Below are 22,971 nucleotides of genomic sequence, written 5' to 3' on the forward strand. Positions count from 1 at the left end.
TTTTACCATTTATTCCATTTTAGTTAATTTCAAGGGTAATATTCCCAAAAGAGGAAATTAATAATAATGTAAACATCACGAATATTTCACAAGAATACATGCATTTAAATTGAAATTTTCATTTTTGTAATTATTCATTCAAATTTCGAATCGTGTTGCATATTTCAGTGCAAAGTATATATAAAGTGCCTTTAGAAAATTGCAAGTGTTTGCGAAATCTAATTTATGAAATCTGAATAAATTTTAAAGGATTTTGATGCAATATTCTTTATTTTATGCAATGAATGGGATGAACATACAAAATATTTAAAAATTGATTTCGACATTATATAATTTTCAGAAAAAAAATTTAAAAAAAATGACTGCAATGTAAATTTTTCTAAACTTTTGCAAAGAGTACATTTTAATTTCTGATTGTTGTTTCCTTTGAATATTTTGTGAAATTTCTAAAATTTCACAAAAAAAATTTTAATAGCTGTCTAAAATTCTTATTTTTTCAAAGGTTGGGATTGAATTTGAATAGAAGAATAAGTTTCTTTTGTTATTTAAAGTATAACTTTTATCTGTATATCGTTACGTTAGCTTTCTTATCAGTTTGAGTAATATTTTGCAACATATTGTATTTGAAAAATGCTTTGGAAACTAGCTAAAAAATTCGAGGGATGGAATCATTCAATCTAGAGATGGAATAGAATGCTTAGTTAGCGTATATGTAGGAAAGCCGAGAACTTTTTCTTATTCTAATTCATTAAATTTTACATTAATATTTACAATGATAATATCCATCGATATATAACTTGGTGCCAGGATTTTTTTGAGCGATTATACTTGAGACGATGAAACTCAAGGGATAGTAATATACATTTCACAGATAGCAGTATTATTACCTTCAAATGTATAAATTTGCAGTACGTTGGCAAGACTTTCATATGTATTCAAGTGATTCCTGTGAAGAGGTTTCTGACATAACCGGAATTAACAAACTTTGAACGCGGAACGAAGCTAGACGCATGAGGCATTCAATTTCGGAAACTGTTAGGAAATTCAACATTAGGAGATTTACAGTGTTAAAAGTATGTCAAGAATACCTAATTACAGGTATAACCTCTTACAATGGTTAACGTGGTGGTCGGCCGGCGACAATTAATGACAGAATCTAACGATGTATGTATAATATTGTTAGTGTTAACAGGCAAGCAACACTGAATATAAAAATAACACGAATCAATGGGTGAGTACGACAGACATATCAGATAGAACACTACGACTAAATTTTATTAATATTATATATCAGCAAAGCACACACTCGAGTTTCTTTTCTAACATCACGACATCGCCTTCAGCGATTCTCCTGGGCACATGGCTATATTTAGTGGATCCTAAATGACTGAAAAACTTCACATTGGTCAGATAGGTCAGGATTTCAATTGGTAAGAGTTGATGGTAGGATCCGATTGTTAATTAAACCCTACAAAACCTTGGGCTTGTTGTCAACAAAACATTATGCAAGTTGTTGGTGGTTTCATAGGGGTACGGTGTATTTTTGCTTGGAATGGACTGCGTCTTCTTGTTTAACTGAATAGATCATTAATTAGAAATGGTTATGTTCTGGTTCTTGAAGACTACTTGCAACGATTCATGGACTTCAGGTACCTAAACAAAGTTGGATTTTTTAAAGGATAACATTGGGCCATGTCATCGTGCCGCAACTGCTGGCGATTGGTTTGATGAACATTCTTGGCAATTAAGAAGAATTATTTGATGACCTAGATCTCCCGATCTGAACCCCATAAAATATTTATGGGACATAATGTAAAATTCAGTTGTCATGCAGAATACTACACTGTTAACCGTTTCGCAGTTATGGGTATCTATTGAGGTAGTATGGCTCTATATTCATGAACAAGACTTCCAATTGCTTGTTGAGTCTATGCTACGTCGAGTTGCTGCACTTCGCCGGACAAAAGGAAGCTCAACAAGGATTCCCATAATTTTCTTCACCTCATTGTATATGTATTTCACATGCTAAAAAGAAAGCAGCATGCTGTAATTCCTGTCCATCATTGCTTGTTTGAAAGATATGATAGTAGAATTATTTGTCTTAAATCAGGTTGAAATTAGGCTTAGGTGATAGACCTTAGATTAAACATTTTCCTTAAAGTATTTTGCGAAACAAAGGAAACGGAAGAAAATATAAGAAAAATGCATAGCAATATCTGTGTAAATTTATAACAGATTAGTAAGTATTAGTTAGGTGTCAAATCAAGAAATTAAAACAAAAGAGCTATTTAATTCCGTTTCAAAATTTTCTCTTTTTTATCATACTTGTATGAAATTCTTTACACATCGTTTAGTAAATTTCATCAGGAATCTGCTGCCCAACGAATATCCATTATATCCTGATATATTTTTCCTTCTTCATATCTTTATCAGGTGATGTTATGCTATGGTAAAATCATTCATCTTCTATACTGATATCATCAAGTTTTTCCGACAAAGGTTTAAAAGCTATGCAAGTAGTTGACATTTAAATTCAGAATATTTGTTTTTTGCCATCAATTTGTTCCATAGAATTAATGGTTCATAAACATTTCAGTAGACATTTATTTGCCCAGCCAGCACAATAAATCGCAAAAAAAAAAGTTGAGAGGTGATTGTTCTCTGATGCAGGTCTAAATTACTATCTGTGGATGAAATGCATGAATGAAGTCCGTCCCGTAAAAAGGATTGTTATGCGTGAGTAACTAAGTTGTACTCTTGGCTCTAGATGGTGTTACTGTAAAAACAAGAGACGCTCACTCTGCTTAAATTATATATATCTATATATAGGTGCTAAGTTTGGTAGCTGTAGATCAAACGAATTGTTGTTTAGAGCGTCAATATAGAAACGCGCACATGCATTGTAACTACGGCAGACGCCAGAAACACCTTGAATATCATTGCAAAACTTTATTCATCTTTCATCAATTCACAGTTATTGAATATTCGAAAAGCGGGCCTTATTCGTTAGAAATGTCCCCCTTTTTGTCTTGAGGAAAGAAGAACTTCTTGAAAAATCTCTAAGGACTTTCAAGCATATATGTGCTAAAAATTTGGAAATATTTTTTTTTTAATATCATCTCTTAGAAATGTGGGTTGCCATTGTAATTTTCGAGAGGAACAGGGGATTTTGAAAGAAAATCGCAGTGTTCAAATTTTCTGAGATCTTCTAACTTAAATGATTGGAAGAATGAGAAAATTAAACATGCTGCTAGCCATCACATCATTACGTTTTCAGTGTTGAAATTGACCAGAAATCTACTGGGTCTGAAATTGACCAGAAATCCACTTGATAAGGTAAAATGAACTTCATGATTTTCACTTTATGTCATTATAAAATTCCACACACTGACACATAGATAAAACATGTTAAACATTTTTTTTGTTGTATTTCTTTCATATACTCTCGTTCTATATTTATAGAGCACAGGTGTTTCTGTAAAACATTCAGAAACCGTTTCCTTAATTCTCCCTATACAAGTTACTATCATATGATAATTCTATATCTTTCAATAAGACATTTCTTTCTCTAACAATCTTATTATCAATTCTTCTTATCTTATTGTTTAGTTCTGCTGCCCGAAAAGGAAGGATATTTAATATAAATGAATAAAAAAAAAAGAGAAAGGATGAAGTGAAAAAAGACAGAAGACTGATGAAAGGGAAAATAAATCCGTTTTGATTCTATGTAATTTATTAATTGCTATTTAAAAAACCTTATCATTTCAATGACCAAAATACTGGTATCATATACTTCTTTCAGTCAACATATAAATTTCGAAATATATTTTTATAAATAATAAAATTAATAAATAATAAACTTTACTTAAAAACGTTAAATTTAACTTTAAACATAAACCTTAATAAATAATAAATAATTTTCTAAAAATATACTTTCTTTGTTGATATACATTTTTGCTTTCTGACGATTTATCTTTATAAATAACGTATTCCACAAAGTCCTAAACATTTATAAATTTAGCTAAACTGAATCTCAAAAAATTATTGTTGAAAACTTTTTATATTTAAAGCAAACATTCGAAACAAGTTAAATTATTTCAGGAACGAATAATTTACTTTCGTGGACTGTGTAATGTGTCAGAACAACCAATAAAATTCCTTAAATGTCAATTTTAAAAATTAAAGATTTGAAATTTCATATAATATTTTGGATATTGAAATGATATTAAATGTTTTTAAGTTTATTTTTAATTTATTTTGAAAAACTAAAATAGCACTGAAATCATTCTTATTTGATAAAATTCTGGAAATTTGAGAGAATTCTTGAAATTTAATAGAATTCTAGAAAAAGATACACTTGCATAAGGAACAGTGCTTCAAAATACAGAACTGAAAGATACAATATTTTTCCATTCAAGACCGATATTTATTTCTAGACAGTACTTTTGGATTTCTTTCAAAAATTGAACAGAATGAATAAAATAATGCTAATCTTAATGCTTTTATTTTAGCTTAAAACATAAAAACTGCATAAAATGTTTTGTTTTGTATTCCGTTTTCAATAAATGTATTTGAAATATTCAATAAATATGGATTCTCAAAGGAATATTTGAACTTACATTTTTCATAGTATTTAAATAAAAATCTTTTGCACGAGAAATTAAATTAATTGTACGCTGTTTAAATTTATACAGGAAACAATTTTCCCCGATATTCTAAAACTGAATTCAGTATTTAATATTTAAGAAAAAATTATTATCTGAAAGTGAATATTTAACTATAATTTCAATTCATGTAATTGTGTGACTTTATCTTGGAGAATTCTATCTATTTGTTTCTGTTTTTAAGAGAAAAATGACTTTTTTTTTCAGAAATCTTCTTTAGATATCTATCTCTAAAAATTTTAAGAAATAGAACAATTATCATGAATATGAAATAATTCAATAGTTTGTTTAAGTATTTTCTTTCTTTTCTTCTCTTTTTCTATATATAGTTCTTTTTTGAATGAAGGAAACATTATAAAGACTAATTTGTTTAAAAAATGTTTCTTTAGAATTCCCTATTAACTATGAAATTGACATGTGGCAGTATTGCGTAAATTAGATAACATTTCTCTGAAAAAAAAACGTTCACTACCGCATTAAGTGACAGTAGAAAAAAGAATAAACAAGCAATTATGGTTATTAATTGCTCCAACAACAACAAAAAAAGAAATAATGAAAGAAGATGATTCAACTACCTCATAATTCTTACAATATTTTCAACGCAAGTGAAAGATAAACAAGTGAATATAAAAACAAAAAATCTAATACAAAGAGAGAAATGTCGAAAACATCAGCTTAAGTAAATAAATAAAACCTGCATTAAATATTCAAAAAACATTCCATTTTTTAAATTTAGGTTTCCAAACTGCTTATTAGTTTTAACGTCTTTATATCTTGAAAATATTTTAAATAAAAGAAAGATCTTTAATATTTGTATTTGAAGGAGTTTAATTGATACCTTTATTTACTTGAAGAAGAATCTTCAGAACTTCTAATTGGTCTTTCTATAATATATATATATATATATATATATATATATATATATATATATATATATTATAATGTCCGATAAATGTTTTATTCCGATGAAAAACATAATTTAAATTAGGTTATTTACCAAGCTTCAAAGCATTTAGTAACTAACTTAATTATTATTTCTATGTTATAAAGTTTTCGATTATACTATTAATAAAACAGAATTGGCATATGCATGTGTTGTGGCGCTTCACAGGAAAAACCCTTTGGCTGAGACCACCAAACTTGGTATACATATTTTTTGGAAAACGGAAATAAAAACAACACTTTTTAAAATTATTTTATTTTTTTCAAAAATTAAGCGAATGTTGGTTGTTTTCCAATGAAAACAGCCGAATATATAACTACGCAACAATGATTTTTACGTCATCGCGTTATTCAAAACAATAACAACAAGGTTTCATTTATTTTAACCACTTAACTGATTTATTTTCCTTACTATATAATACGATGATAGCTTCTATCTTAGGAATATTTTCTTATTTTGATTCAAATGTAAATCCATTGAATAGTTGACTTATCTATGCATTCGAAGTCATTTTAATTTGAATTATAATCGTTATGAATGGTTTATTTTTTGCTTACAACTATCAAAATTCGATAAATCGATGCACGTATGGCACTCGGGCAAAACAGTTAAGCGGTTAAACAATAATAATAAGATTTTTGTAATAGATTGTTTTCGATTTATAAAAAATTACACCATTGGGTATTTTACACCAATGTATATCATTTTTGAAGTGAAATACGAATCATTTTCATTGTTGCTAGAGATATTTCATCATATTCTTTTCTTTAAACTTTTGTGAGACATTTGTATTATTTTCCATATTGAATGCGTCTCATTATAAGGCATGCTTCTAAATATCTTTTTAAAATATTGTTACAATTACAATTAAGGTTTAACTTCAAAACAAGCAATGATGAAAAACTTCTAAACAGCATATGTTTTTAAATATTGCTGTTCTTCCTTCTGATGTACTTAGATGTGTAAATATATGAATAGAAAATTAGAAAATTATCTGTTACTTTGAGGAAAACCGTACAAGGCTTCTAAAGTAATTCAAGTCCTATGTCTGCCAAAATTTGATGTTTAAAGATATTCTGTGGAGAAAATTGTTAAAACACAGTTTCAAAAGATATTTAATCAAATTTTTTGCAATCATTATTTGTGGTAAACCACTAGTCACCAAAGGCGGCTAGTTGTTGTGCAAAGATAAATTTGGAATATAAAATTGTTATATTTATATACGCATCTTTTCATACTTTTATTAGTTTCTTATTTATATCGATGAAACATAACTATTTAAGAATCGTTATCAAGTTATTCTTGAGAATATTGTAGAGTAATTTTAATCGAATCTAATATAATTTATTGGTTTATTAATTTATTTATTTTATTTAATAAAATAAATTCTGAAAAAATATTCTCATTTCCTATTTTTTTTTTAGTGGTTTTATCTCCCCATAGTAAGCTCTTGGCAATCTATATGTGTAAAAATGAATACTCATTTGTTTATTTGTTTGACTTTTATACAATAACTCCCCCCTTGTAAGAATCACTTTAAATATAGTACACCAGTGCATTAAAAATTATGACGATTAGCTGCAATATTAAATATTTTTACATCCCTATTAGAAGATTATGAAATAAATTTCATTCATAAAATAATGATTTATTAAATATTTATATTACAGAGATTCATACGGAAAAGAATGAATGATGATGACAAATATTTAAATTAAATATTTATAAAAGTCGAAATCTTTTTGTTTTGTTTCGCATTTGAACCATAGGAAATTCTCCAGACAGATTCAACAAGATTTTGCATACATATTCCTTTCCCCTAGAGGGAACTACTGCGGTATTAAAATGTTTTTCCTACCCTCTAAAGGGGGTGAAATGGAAGTAGAACGACTTTAATTTTTTTTTTGTCATAACTTTAGAATGCATTATTGCATAATGGTTTTCCTTCACTCCATCTTTAAATTTAATATATTAACTGTTTGAAGACAAAAAATTAAATCTATTTCTCCAATTTGAATCAATTTATATAAACTTAGGATAAACACAAAAATAAATACAAAAATCCTATCAAATATTTTACAGTTGTAAGACGTTCTGCTGATATTATAAGAAAATTAAAAATCCTCTTTTATAAACACTAAAGCCAATTACAAACACTTTCAAAAAGTGCTCGAATGAAATTTATTGTTCTGCTTAATAATTCCGTTTCAAATTCAATATTGGTTTAAATGCCGGAAGTAAAAAGGATTAAATAAATGGTATTATGGCATTGTTTATTTGCAATAAGAGAACTGTAATTTCTTTTAAAGTTAAAGGAATGTTATTTCTTAGAAAATAAACTGTGGACTCTAAAGTATTCCAACTCTATTTATATAAAATTCTGCAGCCTTCTTTCTGGAACTCTTATTCTAAAATAATAGTGTTTACTTATAATCCCTTCAAAAATAATTTTCATTTTAATTCCCTTTCTATTTATTGAAAATAGCAAATTATATCAGACCGTATAAATCTCTGCATCTTTATTATTGACTGAACAAGCATCTAATAATAAAAGAAATTCTTAATGAATTCGCTTAAAACACTTCAATAATTACAAACTAATATGATTGTATAGATTTGAGCGTTTGCAGAATTTACAAATGTATCACTAATAACTTTAAACGAACAATTCTTAAATATGTATAAATTTATTTATTTCGTGTATCTCGGAAGCTGCTCTCACGTTTCGGATCGAATTTTATATTTAGATATGGTTTTTCTTTTGATCTATTTAGATGTCTTTCCAGAAAAAACGTGATTTTATACACACAGAATATTTTGTGTAACTAAATATTGGCATGTGGCTATACGTGACGCGCATACGCGTATGAGCGATGGAGCAGTGGTTAGGACATCGGACTCCCAAGCATTTTACTTTAATCACATATTAATATTTTGTGATCTTAACTCTATGTAATGGCTGCATGCGTTTAATTATGTCATTCCTAAGGTAATTTAACCCCTTATAGGGCAATTTTTTTCTAGTCATATTATGTTAAAATATTTTTACGCTTGAAATTAAAATAAGAAAATGGATTCATTTAGCTTATTAGATAAATTTAATTTGATTAATGAATTAATTCGGTAAATTAATAATTAAGTAACAAATCAAGACACATTATTTTGTCTGAGATAAAGAACTAAAGCATCTAAGTTTCTGCCTTGCTAAAAATATTTGTCAGAACTTATGCCAACCTACATAATTTCATACAAAGATTGATAAATTTGGTGGGAAGCATACTTCCCACGGCCCTAGAAAGGGTTAAGTTCAGATATCTCAGAATGCCGAAATTTTTTCTTCAGGGAGACCCCCACCCTCACCCCTAAAAATGACAACATGCGCTCTTAACGAATTGCTACAAAAAAGAGAATTTACTTCAAATAGCATGTTGCCTTTTAGGGTAATGATATTTCACTTTTCGATTCCTTATATAAATTGGCAAGTAAAGCAATAATAATCATAATCTTTTTTCAACAGCTTTCAACTAACAAAGAAAATCACGTGATTAAACCTAAAAAAATAATTATAACGGCTGAAATTTAATTGCAACAATTATGCCTTTTGTTTAAGTTTAAAATTATGATAAAAATTTGTTGGTTAATTACATTGATATCATTAAAGATGAAATTTCTTAGAAATTAAAAGAGTTGAATGCTTGGTTTCTTTTTTTGCAGTAACATATTGAGGAAAAATATCAAAATCACGCTCTAAAAAATATCTCTAATTTGCACATTTCCTACCACCAGATCATATCGTTGCCAAATTTGGAAATTTTCGATCAAATGCTCTGATCTGTAGACTGTCCCTCCCTCGCATACGTAATTTTCGTTATAATTAATTGAGAAATACGAGAGAAATATGAGAAAATCATCTCCGAATTAATTATGTAATATCATAGATAACTATTTTGCAAACATTATTTCATCTTTGCCCTATAATTTCACGTTTCCACCAGTATGTATCTATCCGTTGCTATAATAAATATCTGTAAATGTTTCGATAATTATTTCTGGAAACTTCTCAACTGTTCCGGAATTTATTTTCTAGTAAACTAATTACGGAAGTCAGATGAAAGGGTTGTATTCATTATTTCGAGATGTTTGTTGTCGACTAGGTTTCTATTATAATATAATGCACCGGCGATGTGACTTCAATTCTTCTTTGTTGAATTTGGATTTCCATTATACAGTTGCCTTTGATCACTGATAAAAGCTATGCATTAGTTCTCATTGTATACTTTTCAAAACTTTTATTTCCTTTGTTTAAATTCGTAGGAATTTGATATATAGAATTATTTGCAATGAGACAATGTTTTAAAACTATGCGTTGGAGAAAGTGGCATTAAACTTATTTAAAAGTTTAAATATCATTGTTTAGTCAGGATATGTGTATTTAATTAAATATCCATTTGCTAATTTCAATTTTATGCAATTCCACATTTATTAATTGATTGGAAAGCTACGTTGTACTTTTAGCATCTAAAAGAATTAAAAGTTATTTAAAAAAAGTATCTATACATCTCTAAAGGGGTCGAGAAGGAGGGATAAACGATTTTCCATAGTTTCAGAAGACAATATCGTACTCATTTTTTATGTTTGTTTAAAAAAAATAAAGCTTTTTAGTGACATCAATGTTATTTCCATTGATAGTAATTTCAAATATTCCTCTACTTTCTCATTAAGACATTTGATAAATAAAAGGGACTTTCACAAACATTGTAATGACTTGTGAATGAATATTGAAAATATAACTTCAGGCTTGGCAAGAAGATTTACGATTTTGGCGACAAAAAGTAAAGTTTCTGGATATTTGAAAATCTTGGCGATATATCCATTACGACTGGAATTCCAAAACTCCATTCTTGAGCATGTGATGCCTTGTCATGAGAGCTATAAAAACAGAGGCACACAAATGTGAGAAGGAGACGGCTCGGGAGAAGGAGTAGTCAAATTAATTATCTATTTAGATTGTCCTCTGAGAGCTTTGAGCTGTTGTATTTGTTGAATAATTTACTGCTTGTATTTTTTTTATTTCTGAAAATGCGGTTACAGGAAAATTTCATCTACGTTTTTTTTTCTAGTCGAGTAAAGGATCGCCACCTGTTATTTCGGTTGTTGGACTTAAAAGCATATAAAAAAATGAAAGGATTTTCCATAACACCAGAGAGATTGTTTACAATTTTCAATCAATTTTCCGCTATTATTTATCCGAAAGATCTAGAATATTGATTCATTATTTATCCGAAAGATCTAGAATAATGATTCATTATTTATCCGAAAGATCTAGAATAATGATTGATTATTTATCCGAAAGATCTAGAATAATGATTCATTATTTATCCGAAAGATCTAGAATAAGGATTCATTATTTATCCGAAAGATCTAGAATAATGATTCATTATTTATCCGAAAGATCTAGAATAATGATTCATTATTTATCCGAAAGATCTAGAATATTGATTCATTATTTATCCCAAAGATCTAGAATAATGATTCATTATTTATCCGAAAGATCTAGAATAATGATTGATTTGGAATCATTTATAAAGACTTAGAGTCCTGAAAATTCACGAGGAAATAAATATTGATTGTCGAAAAGGTATCTGTGCTCTTTTTTATCTTCCACTCTAACACATCAAAAAAAGTTGGAGGAACATTGGGTAAAATGGTTAGTTGATAATAACATTTTTACAGTCATTATCATTTAACTCTCTTACAAATCAAAAGACGCTGTAGAACTATTAGTTAAAACGGTTAGTTGATGATAACTATTTTTTTAGTCGATATCATTTAGCATTCTTATAAATCGAAAAACCGATAAGGAAGCGATAACGTTGGGTAAAATGGTTAGTTGATAATAAATATTTTTTCCAGTCAATATCATTTAGCACTCTTATAAATCGAAAAACTGACAAGGAAGCGATAACGTTGGGTAAAATGGTTAGTTGATAATAAATATTTTTTCCAGTCAATATCATTTAGCACTCTTATAAATAGAAAAACCGACAAGGAAGCGATAACGTTGGGTAAAATGGTTAGTTGATAATAAATATTTTTTCCAGTCAATATCATTTAGCACTCTTATAAATCGAAAAACCGATAAGGAAGCGATAACGTTGGGTAAAATGGTTAGTTGATAATAAATATTTTTTCCAGTCAATATCATTTAGCACTCTTATAAATCGAAAAACTGACAAGGAAGCGATAACGTTGGGTAAAATGGTTAGTTGATAATAAATATTTTTTCCAGTCAATATCATTTAGCACTCTTATAAATAGAAAAACTGACAAGGAAGCGATAACGTTGGGTAAAATGGTTAGTTGATAATAAATATTTTTCCAGTCAATATCATTTAGCACACTTATAAATAGAAAAACCGACAAGGAAGCGATAACGTTGGGTAAAATGGTTAGTTGATAATAAATATTTTTTCCAGTCAATATCATTTAGCACTCTTATAAATAGAAAAACCGACAAGGAAGCGATAACGTTGGGTAAAATGGTTAGTTGATAATAAATATTTTTTCCAGTCAATATCATTTAGCACTCTTATAAATAGAAAAACCGACAAGGAAGCGATAACGTTGTGTAAAATGGTTAGTTGATAATAAATATTTTTTCCAGTCAATATCATTTAGCACTCTTATAAATAGAAAAACCGACAAGGAAGCGATAACGTTGGGTAAAATGGTTAGTTGATAATAAATATTTTTTCCAGTCAATATCATTTAGCACTCTTATAAATCGAAAAACCGATAAGGAAGCGATAACGTTGGGTAAAATGGTTAGTTGATAATAAATATTTTTTCCAGTCAATATCATTTAGCACTCTTATAAATCGAAAAACCGATAAGGAAGCGATAACGTTGGGTAAAATGGTTAGTTGATAATAAATATTTTTTCCAGTCAATATCATTTAGCACTCTTATAAATAGAAAAACCGACAAGGAAGCGATAACGTTGGGTAAAATGGTTAGTTGATAATAAATATTTTTTCCAGTCAATATCATTTAGCACTCTTATAAATAGAAAAACCGACAAGGAAGCGATAACGTTGGGTAAAATGGTTAGTTGATAATAAATATTTTTTCCAGTCAATATCATTTAGCACTCTTATAAATAGAAAAACCGACAAGGAAGCGATAACGTTGGGTAAAATGGTTAGTTGATAATAAATATTTTTTCCAGTCAATATCATTTAGCACTCTTATAAATAGAAAAACTGACAAGGAAGCGATAACGTTGGGTAAAATGGTTAGTTGATAATAAATATTTTTTCCAGTCAATATCATTTAGCACTCTTATAAATCGAAAAACCGATAAGGAAGCGATAACCTATGTATAAAAATATTTTTGTTACATATTATCTATATATACAAAAAATTGCATGTGCCGTCAATACAAATCTAATTTAATGCTAACTTGATGAAATCTTTCACATGTGGGTTTGATGAAGATTACTGTCAGTTTTCAAAAGTCCTATAAATATTTGAAATGTAGATTAATTTTAAGATTTATTTATTAATATGGATTCTTTAAGAGTTTAATTTTTTAAATTTATCACTAAGAATTCTTTTAAAAATACAAATAATTATCGCAATAATACTTTAATGATGATAAAAAGAAAGCGCTATATATTATTGAATTTCTATATATATTAGTAACATGGAAGTTAAGAGCAATAGTTGAAAACATAAATGAAATTCGGCATTTCATAATGTGATTTGTGAAATAAAATATATCATTTTTTCAGTCCTCGAGCAGAAATTGAATCAAGAATTTTAAAGTTAAAGGAAGGAATCACAAGTATATATCATGTTTCATACAAAAAATAATATATAATTAAACTAAATAAGGTAAATCAACCATCTAACTCTCCGACCCGCCTGAAGGCACACGGATTTAAACCATAAAACTGAATGACCGGACCGCCGCAACAGCAACATTGGCGGGAACTGTGGTTGAGTCCGAAGGGCCGTCACCGGCCACGGTACAACCCTCCCCGAAGGAAGTACGTCCCGTCATCGATGGGAGGAGCCAGATTCCCCACCTATTAGTGTACCCTCCAGGGTGGCGAGATCCAACCACCATGCTGGAAGCATCTCATTCTCATTTCGAGGTGCCCCCCCGGGGGAAACAAAATAAGATAAAAAATAATTACATGAAAAAAAATTGTTCCTGTATATTTAATTCGGAAAACCATGTGAAAAGTAGAATGCTGTCATTTTAAAAGTCTCAAGTTTCTTTTTGAATTAAAGCTTTTTTGATAAAAATGAATCGCTCAATAAGATCTGCTATGTTAAGAGATACTAACAGCTATTAGCTGAAATCTACCAAAGACTTTTAGCTTAAAAGCAATCGATTTTTATTTATTATTTTTTTTCTAAAAAATATGAAGAAATTTTCTCGAAACATTTGAAGAAGTAAATAAAAATGTTTCGTTTTAAAAGTTTCCCTGTTATTCCCTGACAATATACTTTGAATAAAAACTGATATTTTTTCCTGAGATTTATGTTATTAATATCAGCCAGAAAAAAACTTACCGATTTTGAAATATAATTTGATTTTTTTTGTATCTATATTTAAAATTGCATCGAACTTTTAAAAAGGTAGATGATGCAGATTTTTCAAAATTATCTGAATAATGTTTCTTCATCGAAAGCTGAAAAGATAATGCTACAATTCTATTGGGTTTTCTATACTCAAAATCATAGACAATCTCCGTAAGTAACACATCTTGGTTCTCTCCAAATCGGTTTTTAAACAATCATGGTGATACAGAGGATATATTAACTAAACAGGAGGAAATATACCAGATATAGTAGGTATCGCAAGTACAAGAGAAGAACGAAGACAAGATGGACTTCTTGTTATAATTATAGAAGAAAAAGTAAGGCCACAATGAAACGAAGATTGACTAGAAAGAGAATCAAAATCTGCTGCAACGGAATTACATTATACGGCACTCTAAATGAAAATACTGCAACAACTGTATTGGACTTCAGCCAATGGTTGGTTCTGGGAATCAACGCCTACAGTTATAGAAGCACAAATGTCAAACGTATTGACGATAAATCTCTTCAACACGTATAAATACAAGATGCTGAAACAAATTATCATCAGTTTAAGACAAATTGACAGAGCATATGACTTTCAGTAAGACATGATAATGACAGGAGAAACAAGTAAGTCAAAAATTAAAGGCAAAATCTCTACACTAAGCATGACACTTATTGAAAGTAAATATCTCAGCTTTAATGCAGAAAAAGCTGGAAGAGAAAGGGATCCCATAACCTAGATCTCAAGGGACAAACAAGAAATTTTAAACAACAGAAGACGACGACAAATTACATGTGCAGCTGATATCGAGGATGTAAAAGCACTATTAACCAGACATTCGGTGAAATGGTTAAGAAGCCTCACACGGAAACACCATGTATCAGTGATTCTACTATGTGCTATGGACTATTCACTGCATGTGGATTAGGTGTGGTCAAAGCACCTACACAGCTATGATCTAAACAAGTGAAGTTCCGCCAAAAGCTTTACAATCTAATTTGAAATCATTGTAAATTAGGCGAACTGGATAGTGGGGTTTATTGTTTACATTTTATTTAATTTAAATCGTTTACATATAACTTCATATTTATGATACCATGGAATTATTAGACAAGAAAGTTATATTATTTCAAATATCTTATATATGCTCAGTTCGCTCTGAATATGAATCTATCTAACTGATATGACATCAAAGTGTTATTAAATCTTCAACTGTCGACTCATATATCATCTAAAGTTCACGGAATTTTAACTACAATTTTTTAATTTGCTTTTTAAACTACATTTATTTAATATATATATATATATATATATATATATATATATATATATATATATATATATATATATATATATATATATATATATATATATATATATATATATATATATATATATATATATATATATATATATATATATATTTATATATATATATATATATATATATATATATTTATATATATATATATATATATATATATATATATATATATATATATATATATATATATATATATATATATATATATATATATATATATATATATATATATATATATATATATATATATATATATATATATATATATATATATATTTCTTTTTTTAAGTTTCGACAGCCGAAGAAATATATCAGATGAAACAAAGGACAAGAAATTAGTTTTAGGGAAACAATGTGATTTATTATTGAAAATATGCAAAAAAATAAAAATTGAAAAATTTACAAAATTTTAAAAAGGACGATTTTGAAATAAGTAAAATTTAAAAAAATATTTTTTTTTTTAAATTTTGAAAAGATGGAAAATTTATTATTGTGTAGTTGTATTTTTGGAAGTTATTCTAAAAAAATGCAAAAATTCAAATTGATTTTGAAATAAATAAAATTCGACTTAATATTTAGAAAAAAATAGTTCCGAAGGGAACATTCTCACTTTTTAAGGTCTACTTGTGGCACATTTAATAGACTCTTAATACACTTTAATAGACTCTTAAAACTCTTTTGCAAGAAAATGTTGTAGCCAAAATGATGCGCATTTTTTAATGACTTGCCTCAGATAGTCTGGTAGAAAGGTTTTCAAATTTAAAAGCATTTCTTCAAGATTTCTTGCTTTCAGATTGTTATAAGTTAATAATCGTTAAAGATTAAAGAGTGAAATTTGGAACATAGCTTTCTTTAAAAGTTTTACTTTAATTCTAATTCAGCAAATTAGAAGGAAAAAAAAAAGATTTTTTCTTCGAAAAATATGATTTAAACAAAATGTCTTAGAATTTTTAGAAATTATCATTCAAATATTTTTTTTTACTATTATTGAAACAGTATTTTTTTGAAATTACTGAATGAAATTAAAGATCATATATTTGTATTTAATTTTTCATTTTTTTTTTTTTTTCAAAATTGACCAAGAAATTGACCAATTTTGAGTTTTAGCGATTTAATATAACCTCACTTTTTCTTTTAAAAAATTAAATCAAAAAAACTTTATATTGTAATTTTGCATGTTAGTTAGATGGTCAATCAGCTCAAAAATTCAATATTAATTAATATATTTTTTAATGTGTCGTGGAACATTTGAGGTTGAATTTTTATTAATGGATATGATTGTTGTTACTTGTTGCTCTTACCACAGACAAGCCCTCTGACGAAATCAGAGATTAAGCAGAGTTTGTGCTGTAGATTCTGAGGATAAAGGCCCCTAAGTACCCGAAGGCAGAAGTCTGACTTCCAGCTCATATGAAAATGACGCTCACACACTCGCTTGCACAACTCCTTTTTACAAGGGGGAGGGGGGCTCATTCACACATCATAGCACAAAGTAAAGTCAACCATCTAACTCTCCGACCCGCCCTAAGGCACACGGATTTAAACCATAAAACTGAATGACCGGACCACCGCAACAGCAATTGGCGGGAACTGTGGTTGAGTCCTAAGGGCCGTCACCGGCCACGGTACAACCCTCCCCGAAGGAAGTACGTCCCGTCATCGATGGGAGGAGCCAGATCCCCCACCTATTAGTGTACCCTCCAGGGTGGCGAGATCCAACCACCATGCCGGAAGCATCTCATCCTCATTTCGAGGTGCCCCCCCCCCGAGGGTCATAGCACAAAGTAAAGAACAACCTTGCCCGAACCAGGTCTGAAACACGGGACGCCAAGATCACGATAAAGACGCTCTGTCCCTAGGTCAGGACTCCCGGCAATGGCCGAGATTCATTAATGTTTAGGAATCAATCAAGAATGTTTATTAAATTATTTCATATATCATATGATATTCTAAATTATCCTCTAGAATTTTGCTTAATATTCAAGAATCATTTTATATCAAATGTAAATATTTAGCCATTGTTTTCTAATATACTTTCTTTATCTGTAGAAATTCCTTTTAGCCATAATCTGAGAGCTGTATAAAACTCTTATCTTTTGTTTTTAAATTAAGTAGAATTTCACATCGAATTCTTTATTATATGTTGCTGAAGTTTTTATTATTTGTTAAGGTGCATTTTTTGCAGGCGATATAGATACAAATATATTTATGCTGTTTTAAGCATTGGAGATGAATTTTTACTGTAAATTAAACAAAACCTTTATATATTTCAACTAGCCTTTTAGTCGAAAATGTTGGATTTTTCATTTGATACTTTTGATTTGTGAAGAGTTTCTTTAAAAAAAAAACCGTCCGTTTAAATCTTGGTTCTGCGAACATTATTTCTGAAGTTTCAGTTGTTTTTAAACATGTATGTTTTGTATATGAATGCTGTATTTGCATATTTAAGTGCTATTTTTTTACTTAATTTTATGTTATGAAAAATATTTGCAAATTAAAAACAAAAGCATATTTTTTGTTCAAATTCGACATAATAATTTCATAAAATTTTTCGTTGTTCCTGAAATACAAAATAAGCTATTTGTTCTTTTAAAAACCAATTATAATTGCTTTATTGTTTCACAATGTAGAAAAAACTGAAATTTGCCAATTATTTATCAACAAAACCTCAGTATTTTAAAAATGAATAGACACACAGTTCATTGTTTATTTTAAGATCTAAATTTAGATTACCTTCATGACTTAAAACAAAATATGGATCTTATAAACTTCTGAACTAGAGTGTTTTAACTTTATACTTCCCATTTGTGGCTGTCAGAAGTTAGATTTTTTTCATAAGATTTTTGAAATCATTTTTAAACAACGATTGAAATATACAAATGTAATGACATTTTAAAATCTGATTTAAATTTTATTTATTTTCCAATTTTTATCTTTATTTAGCTAATATTAATTTCATTCTATAATGTTCTCCTATTTTCTAATCCAATTGCACTTTTTTCATTTAATAAATTCTACGCGAATTCTATGAAAATACTTTCAAGATTTTCGCGCCCTCCAAGCCAAGGAATAAAATCCACATTTCTTACAATATTCTTTTAAAGATATATCTGCCACACGTTTCCCTTTCCTAAGACTACAAGCGTAAAAGAAATCATTATCAAAATCTCTAAGCAAAATCCCTGAAGGGAAAATTGCCTTTCTCTTTTGCTCTTGTGTCGTGATATAGACTGACGCACATTTTAAAATAGTTTATTTCTTGTACAAATTGTGCCTTCCGAGATGAAATAAACTGATGTTAAAATTTCAAAAATCTCTTCTTCTCGGTCAGGAATCTACTAGAATATGTTTACATAAATATATTATAACGTTTTTCAAAAGGAATTCCTTCCATACATAATCATATCTCGACATATTTCTCTATTGCAATGGATAAGATTTTCGGTCCTCCGTGGAACAAATTTAAGCTGTCTTACAGATTACAGCTGTTGAAAAAGAGACAAATAAATACAGATTTTCGAAAACTGATTTCTTCATTCTGACACAGCAGAAAAACAATTCAACTGTTTCCTAATCTTTGATGTAATTTTCCACCTCGTATAATTGACCCATTTATCAACTGAAGCGAACAGCATGTCTTGAATTGTAGTAAATATTTCCGAAGTGTGTTATGAAATGTTTTCATGTTGTTAGATATTATTTTTATAAACGAGTCTTTAAAAATATTTCATTCGAACCTGAATAGCACAGAATGTTGCAAAATGCTTCAGAATATTATACGATATTATATAATATCGTTCAATTTTTACAGTTTTATATATTATTGATAGTTTATTATATTATATTATTATGCACTATATGGTTTATTGGGGAAATGGTTAAAAATAAATAAAATTTCATATATGTCTTTTTGAGAAAAAAAAATTATTTTGAAAAAATCTGCACTTTTTTTACCTTAAACTTAGAACCCTTTAAGAAAATTAGTATGTTGCCTTCACTTTGAAATAAGTTTATTTTCCAAAAATTTATCAAAAAAGTTTCTCTCGTCATAATAAAGGAGAAAATGCGCGTATTATTGGTGTACAGAAAAAATTAAAAATTAATCAAAATTATAAATAACATTTAGATTTTAAGAAATAATTTCGATGTTTCTTCCAGTAATTGCCACAAATGATATAGCAGAAAATTATTTTGAAGTTCAAAAATTTATATTTTTAATGATAATAATTTTTATACAATGCATTATTTTATATAAAAATTATTTTTACGCCATTTTAAAATTTTAAAACTTATATTTCCAACGAAGAATTTTTTCCACACTATACAGTATTTTATTTAATTTAAATAATTTTTAAAAACTATTTTAAAGAATATTTAAAATATATATACTATATATGAGCCGTTTATTTTGAAAGTAGGGCAAGTCCATTTAGTTATAATGAAACTCTTACGTTTTTTAATAAGCGCTGTAAATACTATTGGATTATAAACTTACATTATCTGGTACTACAAAATACAAAAAATATATCTGTTAATACTTGCCAATATTTTTAAATTCATTGAAATGCAAATCTTTAAATATCTCGCAATAACAAAAAGTGGACTTGCCCCATTTTCAAAATAAATGGCTCATATATCACTGTTTTGACGAAACTCAAAATCGCTTTCATTTCCGATACAAATTCTTTATTTATTTTTCTTTCATTTCTGATAAAGAAAATACGAAGATATGACTTATTTTTTCATGATGATTTTTTTTGTTGGAAATTTTTTTGTAAAATTATAGTACAAATCTTATTGAAATCACAATTAAGGTGAAACCTCACAAGTAACCACTGATGAAAATGTTTTCTAGTGCGTTTACTTGTAAAATGTTTTTGCAAGAATTTTTTTTTTACTTTCTAAAATTTAATTATTTTCATTTCAAAATTCAAATTTTAAGTGGGTTGATCAGATTCAGTGAAATATATATTACAATGCAGAGATATAAATAAGGCGTAAGACATATAAAATTTCACTCGTTATCTATGACTATGTGGAATTTAAAAATATTTAGATGTTAATAAAAGCCAATTTCAAGAATTTTTTAATTAAAAATTTAGCAAATATCAATCTCTGCATACCAGCTTATCTTTAAAACTAGCTAATAAATAAATAAACTCCTGTATAGTTTAAGTATTAGTTAAAGTATTTATTATTTATTTTAAGTAATGAATTAAAACAGACAGAAATTTTTCATCTTTCATAATTAGTATCTTAATCGTTAATTATTTTTGGTTTAATCTGTTTCTATTTTAATTGTTACATCCAATTCCATTATTTATTTAAAATATCACTTTCACTTTCTTTTTCTCAAATGTTTTGAAGCGTATAAATTGGATAAAAAACACATTTTTTTTAATGCTCTAAAAACTGGAATTTTATATTTTAATTATTTTCTGTTTTCTAATCTTCCCTTTATAATTTAACATTTAAAAATTTTTAAATCAGTTTTTCAAATATCCATTACAAATTAACATTTTTATAATTTAAAGAATGAATTATAATTATAAGTTTTTTTTTAAATACACATATTGTTTAATTATATCTCTTGACATCATAGAAATAATTTATTAACATAGATAATATATAAGTCTGCAGACTCTTCCCTTTTTACAAGGAATGCATGGCGCTGCTGTCGCACACAATAGGAATTTTACATAATCTCTCTCGATATGCAAATTTCTTCGTTCGTATGCAACAGCAGCGCCGATTTTTCTCCTATTGTCAACTTTTAGTACTATTTTATTTTTCTGCGGAATTTATTTTCCCATATCTTTCACAGTATGTATATGAAATGTGGTTTCACTTCATTCATTCGATTTAGCTGTAGAAGCCGCCAAAGAGGGAAAATTATTTTATAGTCACCTTGTATCAGATTTCAAGTTCTGGCCATTTTTTGTCTTATTTGTTGAAAAACTTTTAGTTTCTTTAATAAGACTATTTTATTATATGGCTTATAATTGTATTGGGAATGCGAATTCTAAGTTTCATTTTGATAAACAGAGTATTACATGCTCGTGATTTCATTAGATATTACATGCTCCTGATTTCATTTCATTAGATAATACAGGCTCGTGATTTCATTAGATATTACATGCTCCTGATTTCATTTCATTAGATAATACATGCTCGTGATTTCATTAGATATTACATGCTCCTGATTTCATTTCATTAGATAATACATGCTCGTGATTTCATTAGATATTACATGCTCCTGATTTCATTTCATTAGATAATACATGCTCGTGATTTCATTAGATATTACATGCTCCTGATTTCATTTCATTAGATAATACATGCTCGTGATTTCATTAGATATTACATGCTCCTGATTTCATTTCATTAGATAATACATGCTCGTGATTTCATTAGATATTACATGCTCCTGATTTCATTTCATTAGATAATACATGCTCGTGATTTCATTAGATATTACATGCTCCTGATTTCATTTCATTAGATAATACATGCTAGTGATTTCATTAGATATTACATGCTCCTGATTTCATTTCATTAGATAATACATGCTCGTGATTTCATTAGATATTATATGCTCGTGATTTCATTAGATATTACATGCTAGTGTTTTGATTAGATATTACATGCCCGTGTTTTTAATTTAATATTTAGACAATTAAATAAAAAAAATCAACAAATTGAATTTCCGTGGCTTAATATTTAATAATCATTTCAAAATAAAACATTTTCACCTCAATGTATTTTTAATATGTTGCATACAGAATGTTTTCAAATTTTAATCCCTTTTTTGGAATCTATTTAAGAACTAACGTTATGTTCCCATTAATTTTTAAACTAAATAAAAATTTACATTTTGCTTCTTAATTCTTATATTATTGCTTCGGAAAAAGCAAAGTTTGCTTTGAAAATTTTGCATTTAATATTGAAAATTTTACATGCAAAATTTTCAAAGCAAGCTTTGCTTATTCCTTAGCAATGACACATTAATAACGCATCAACTTAAACCAACAATGAGATTAAAATTCTTTATTTCACGTCTTTTAATTTAATTAAATTTAATACTGCAAGCGTTAAATTGGTCTTTTTTAAATTCTGAATAAGTGTTTATTTTTCAAATTAAATTAAAGGTAATTTTTATAAACAATTGTGTTGAAAATAAAGGGATATAAAAAGGTGATGGGAAATTGATTTCTGTATAGCGTCAATATTTTTTTATAATAAATAATATATAGGAAATGAACCTAAAAGCCCTTGCTTTAAACACAAATCTTGTTGTTACACAAGAAGTGTAAATAATTCGAGAAATGCTATACAATTAGTCCTGATATACATAGATGAATAATTTAAGGTACATGGCAATATTTGGAACGAGTTTTTTGAAGAAATTTAAAATCTATTAAATGATAAAATTATTTTTTAA

This window comes from Argiope bruennichi, chromosome 7 (genome assembly GCF_947563725.1).
Source record: "Argiope bruennichi chromosome 7, qqArgBrue1.1, whole genome shotgun sequence".
Taxonomy (NCBI): domain Eukaryota; kingdom Metazoa; phylum Arthropoda; class Arachnida; order Araneae; family Araneidae; genus Argiope; species Argiope bruennichi.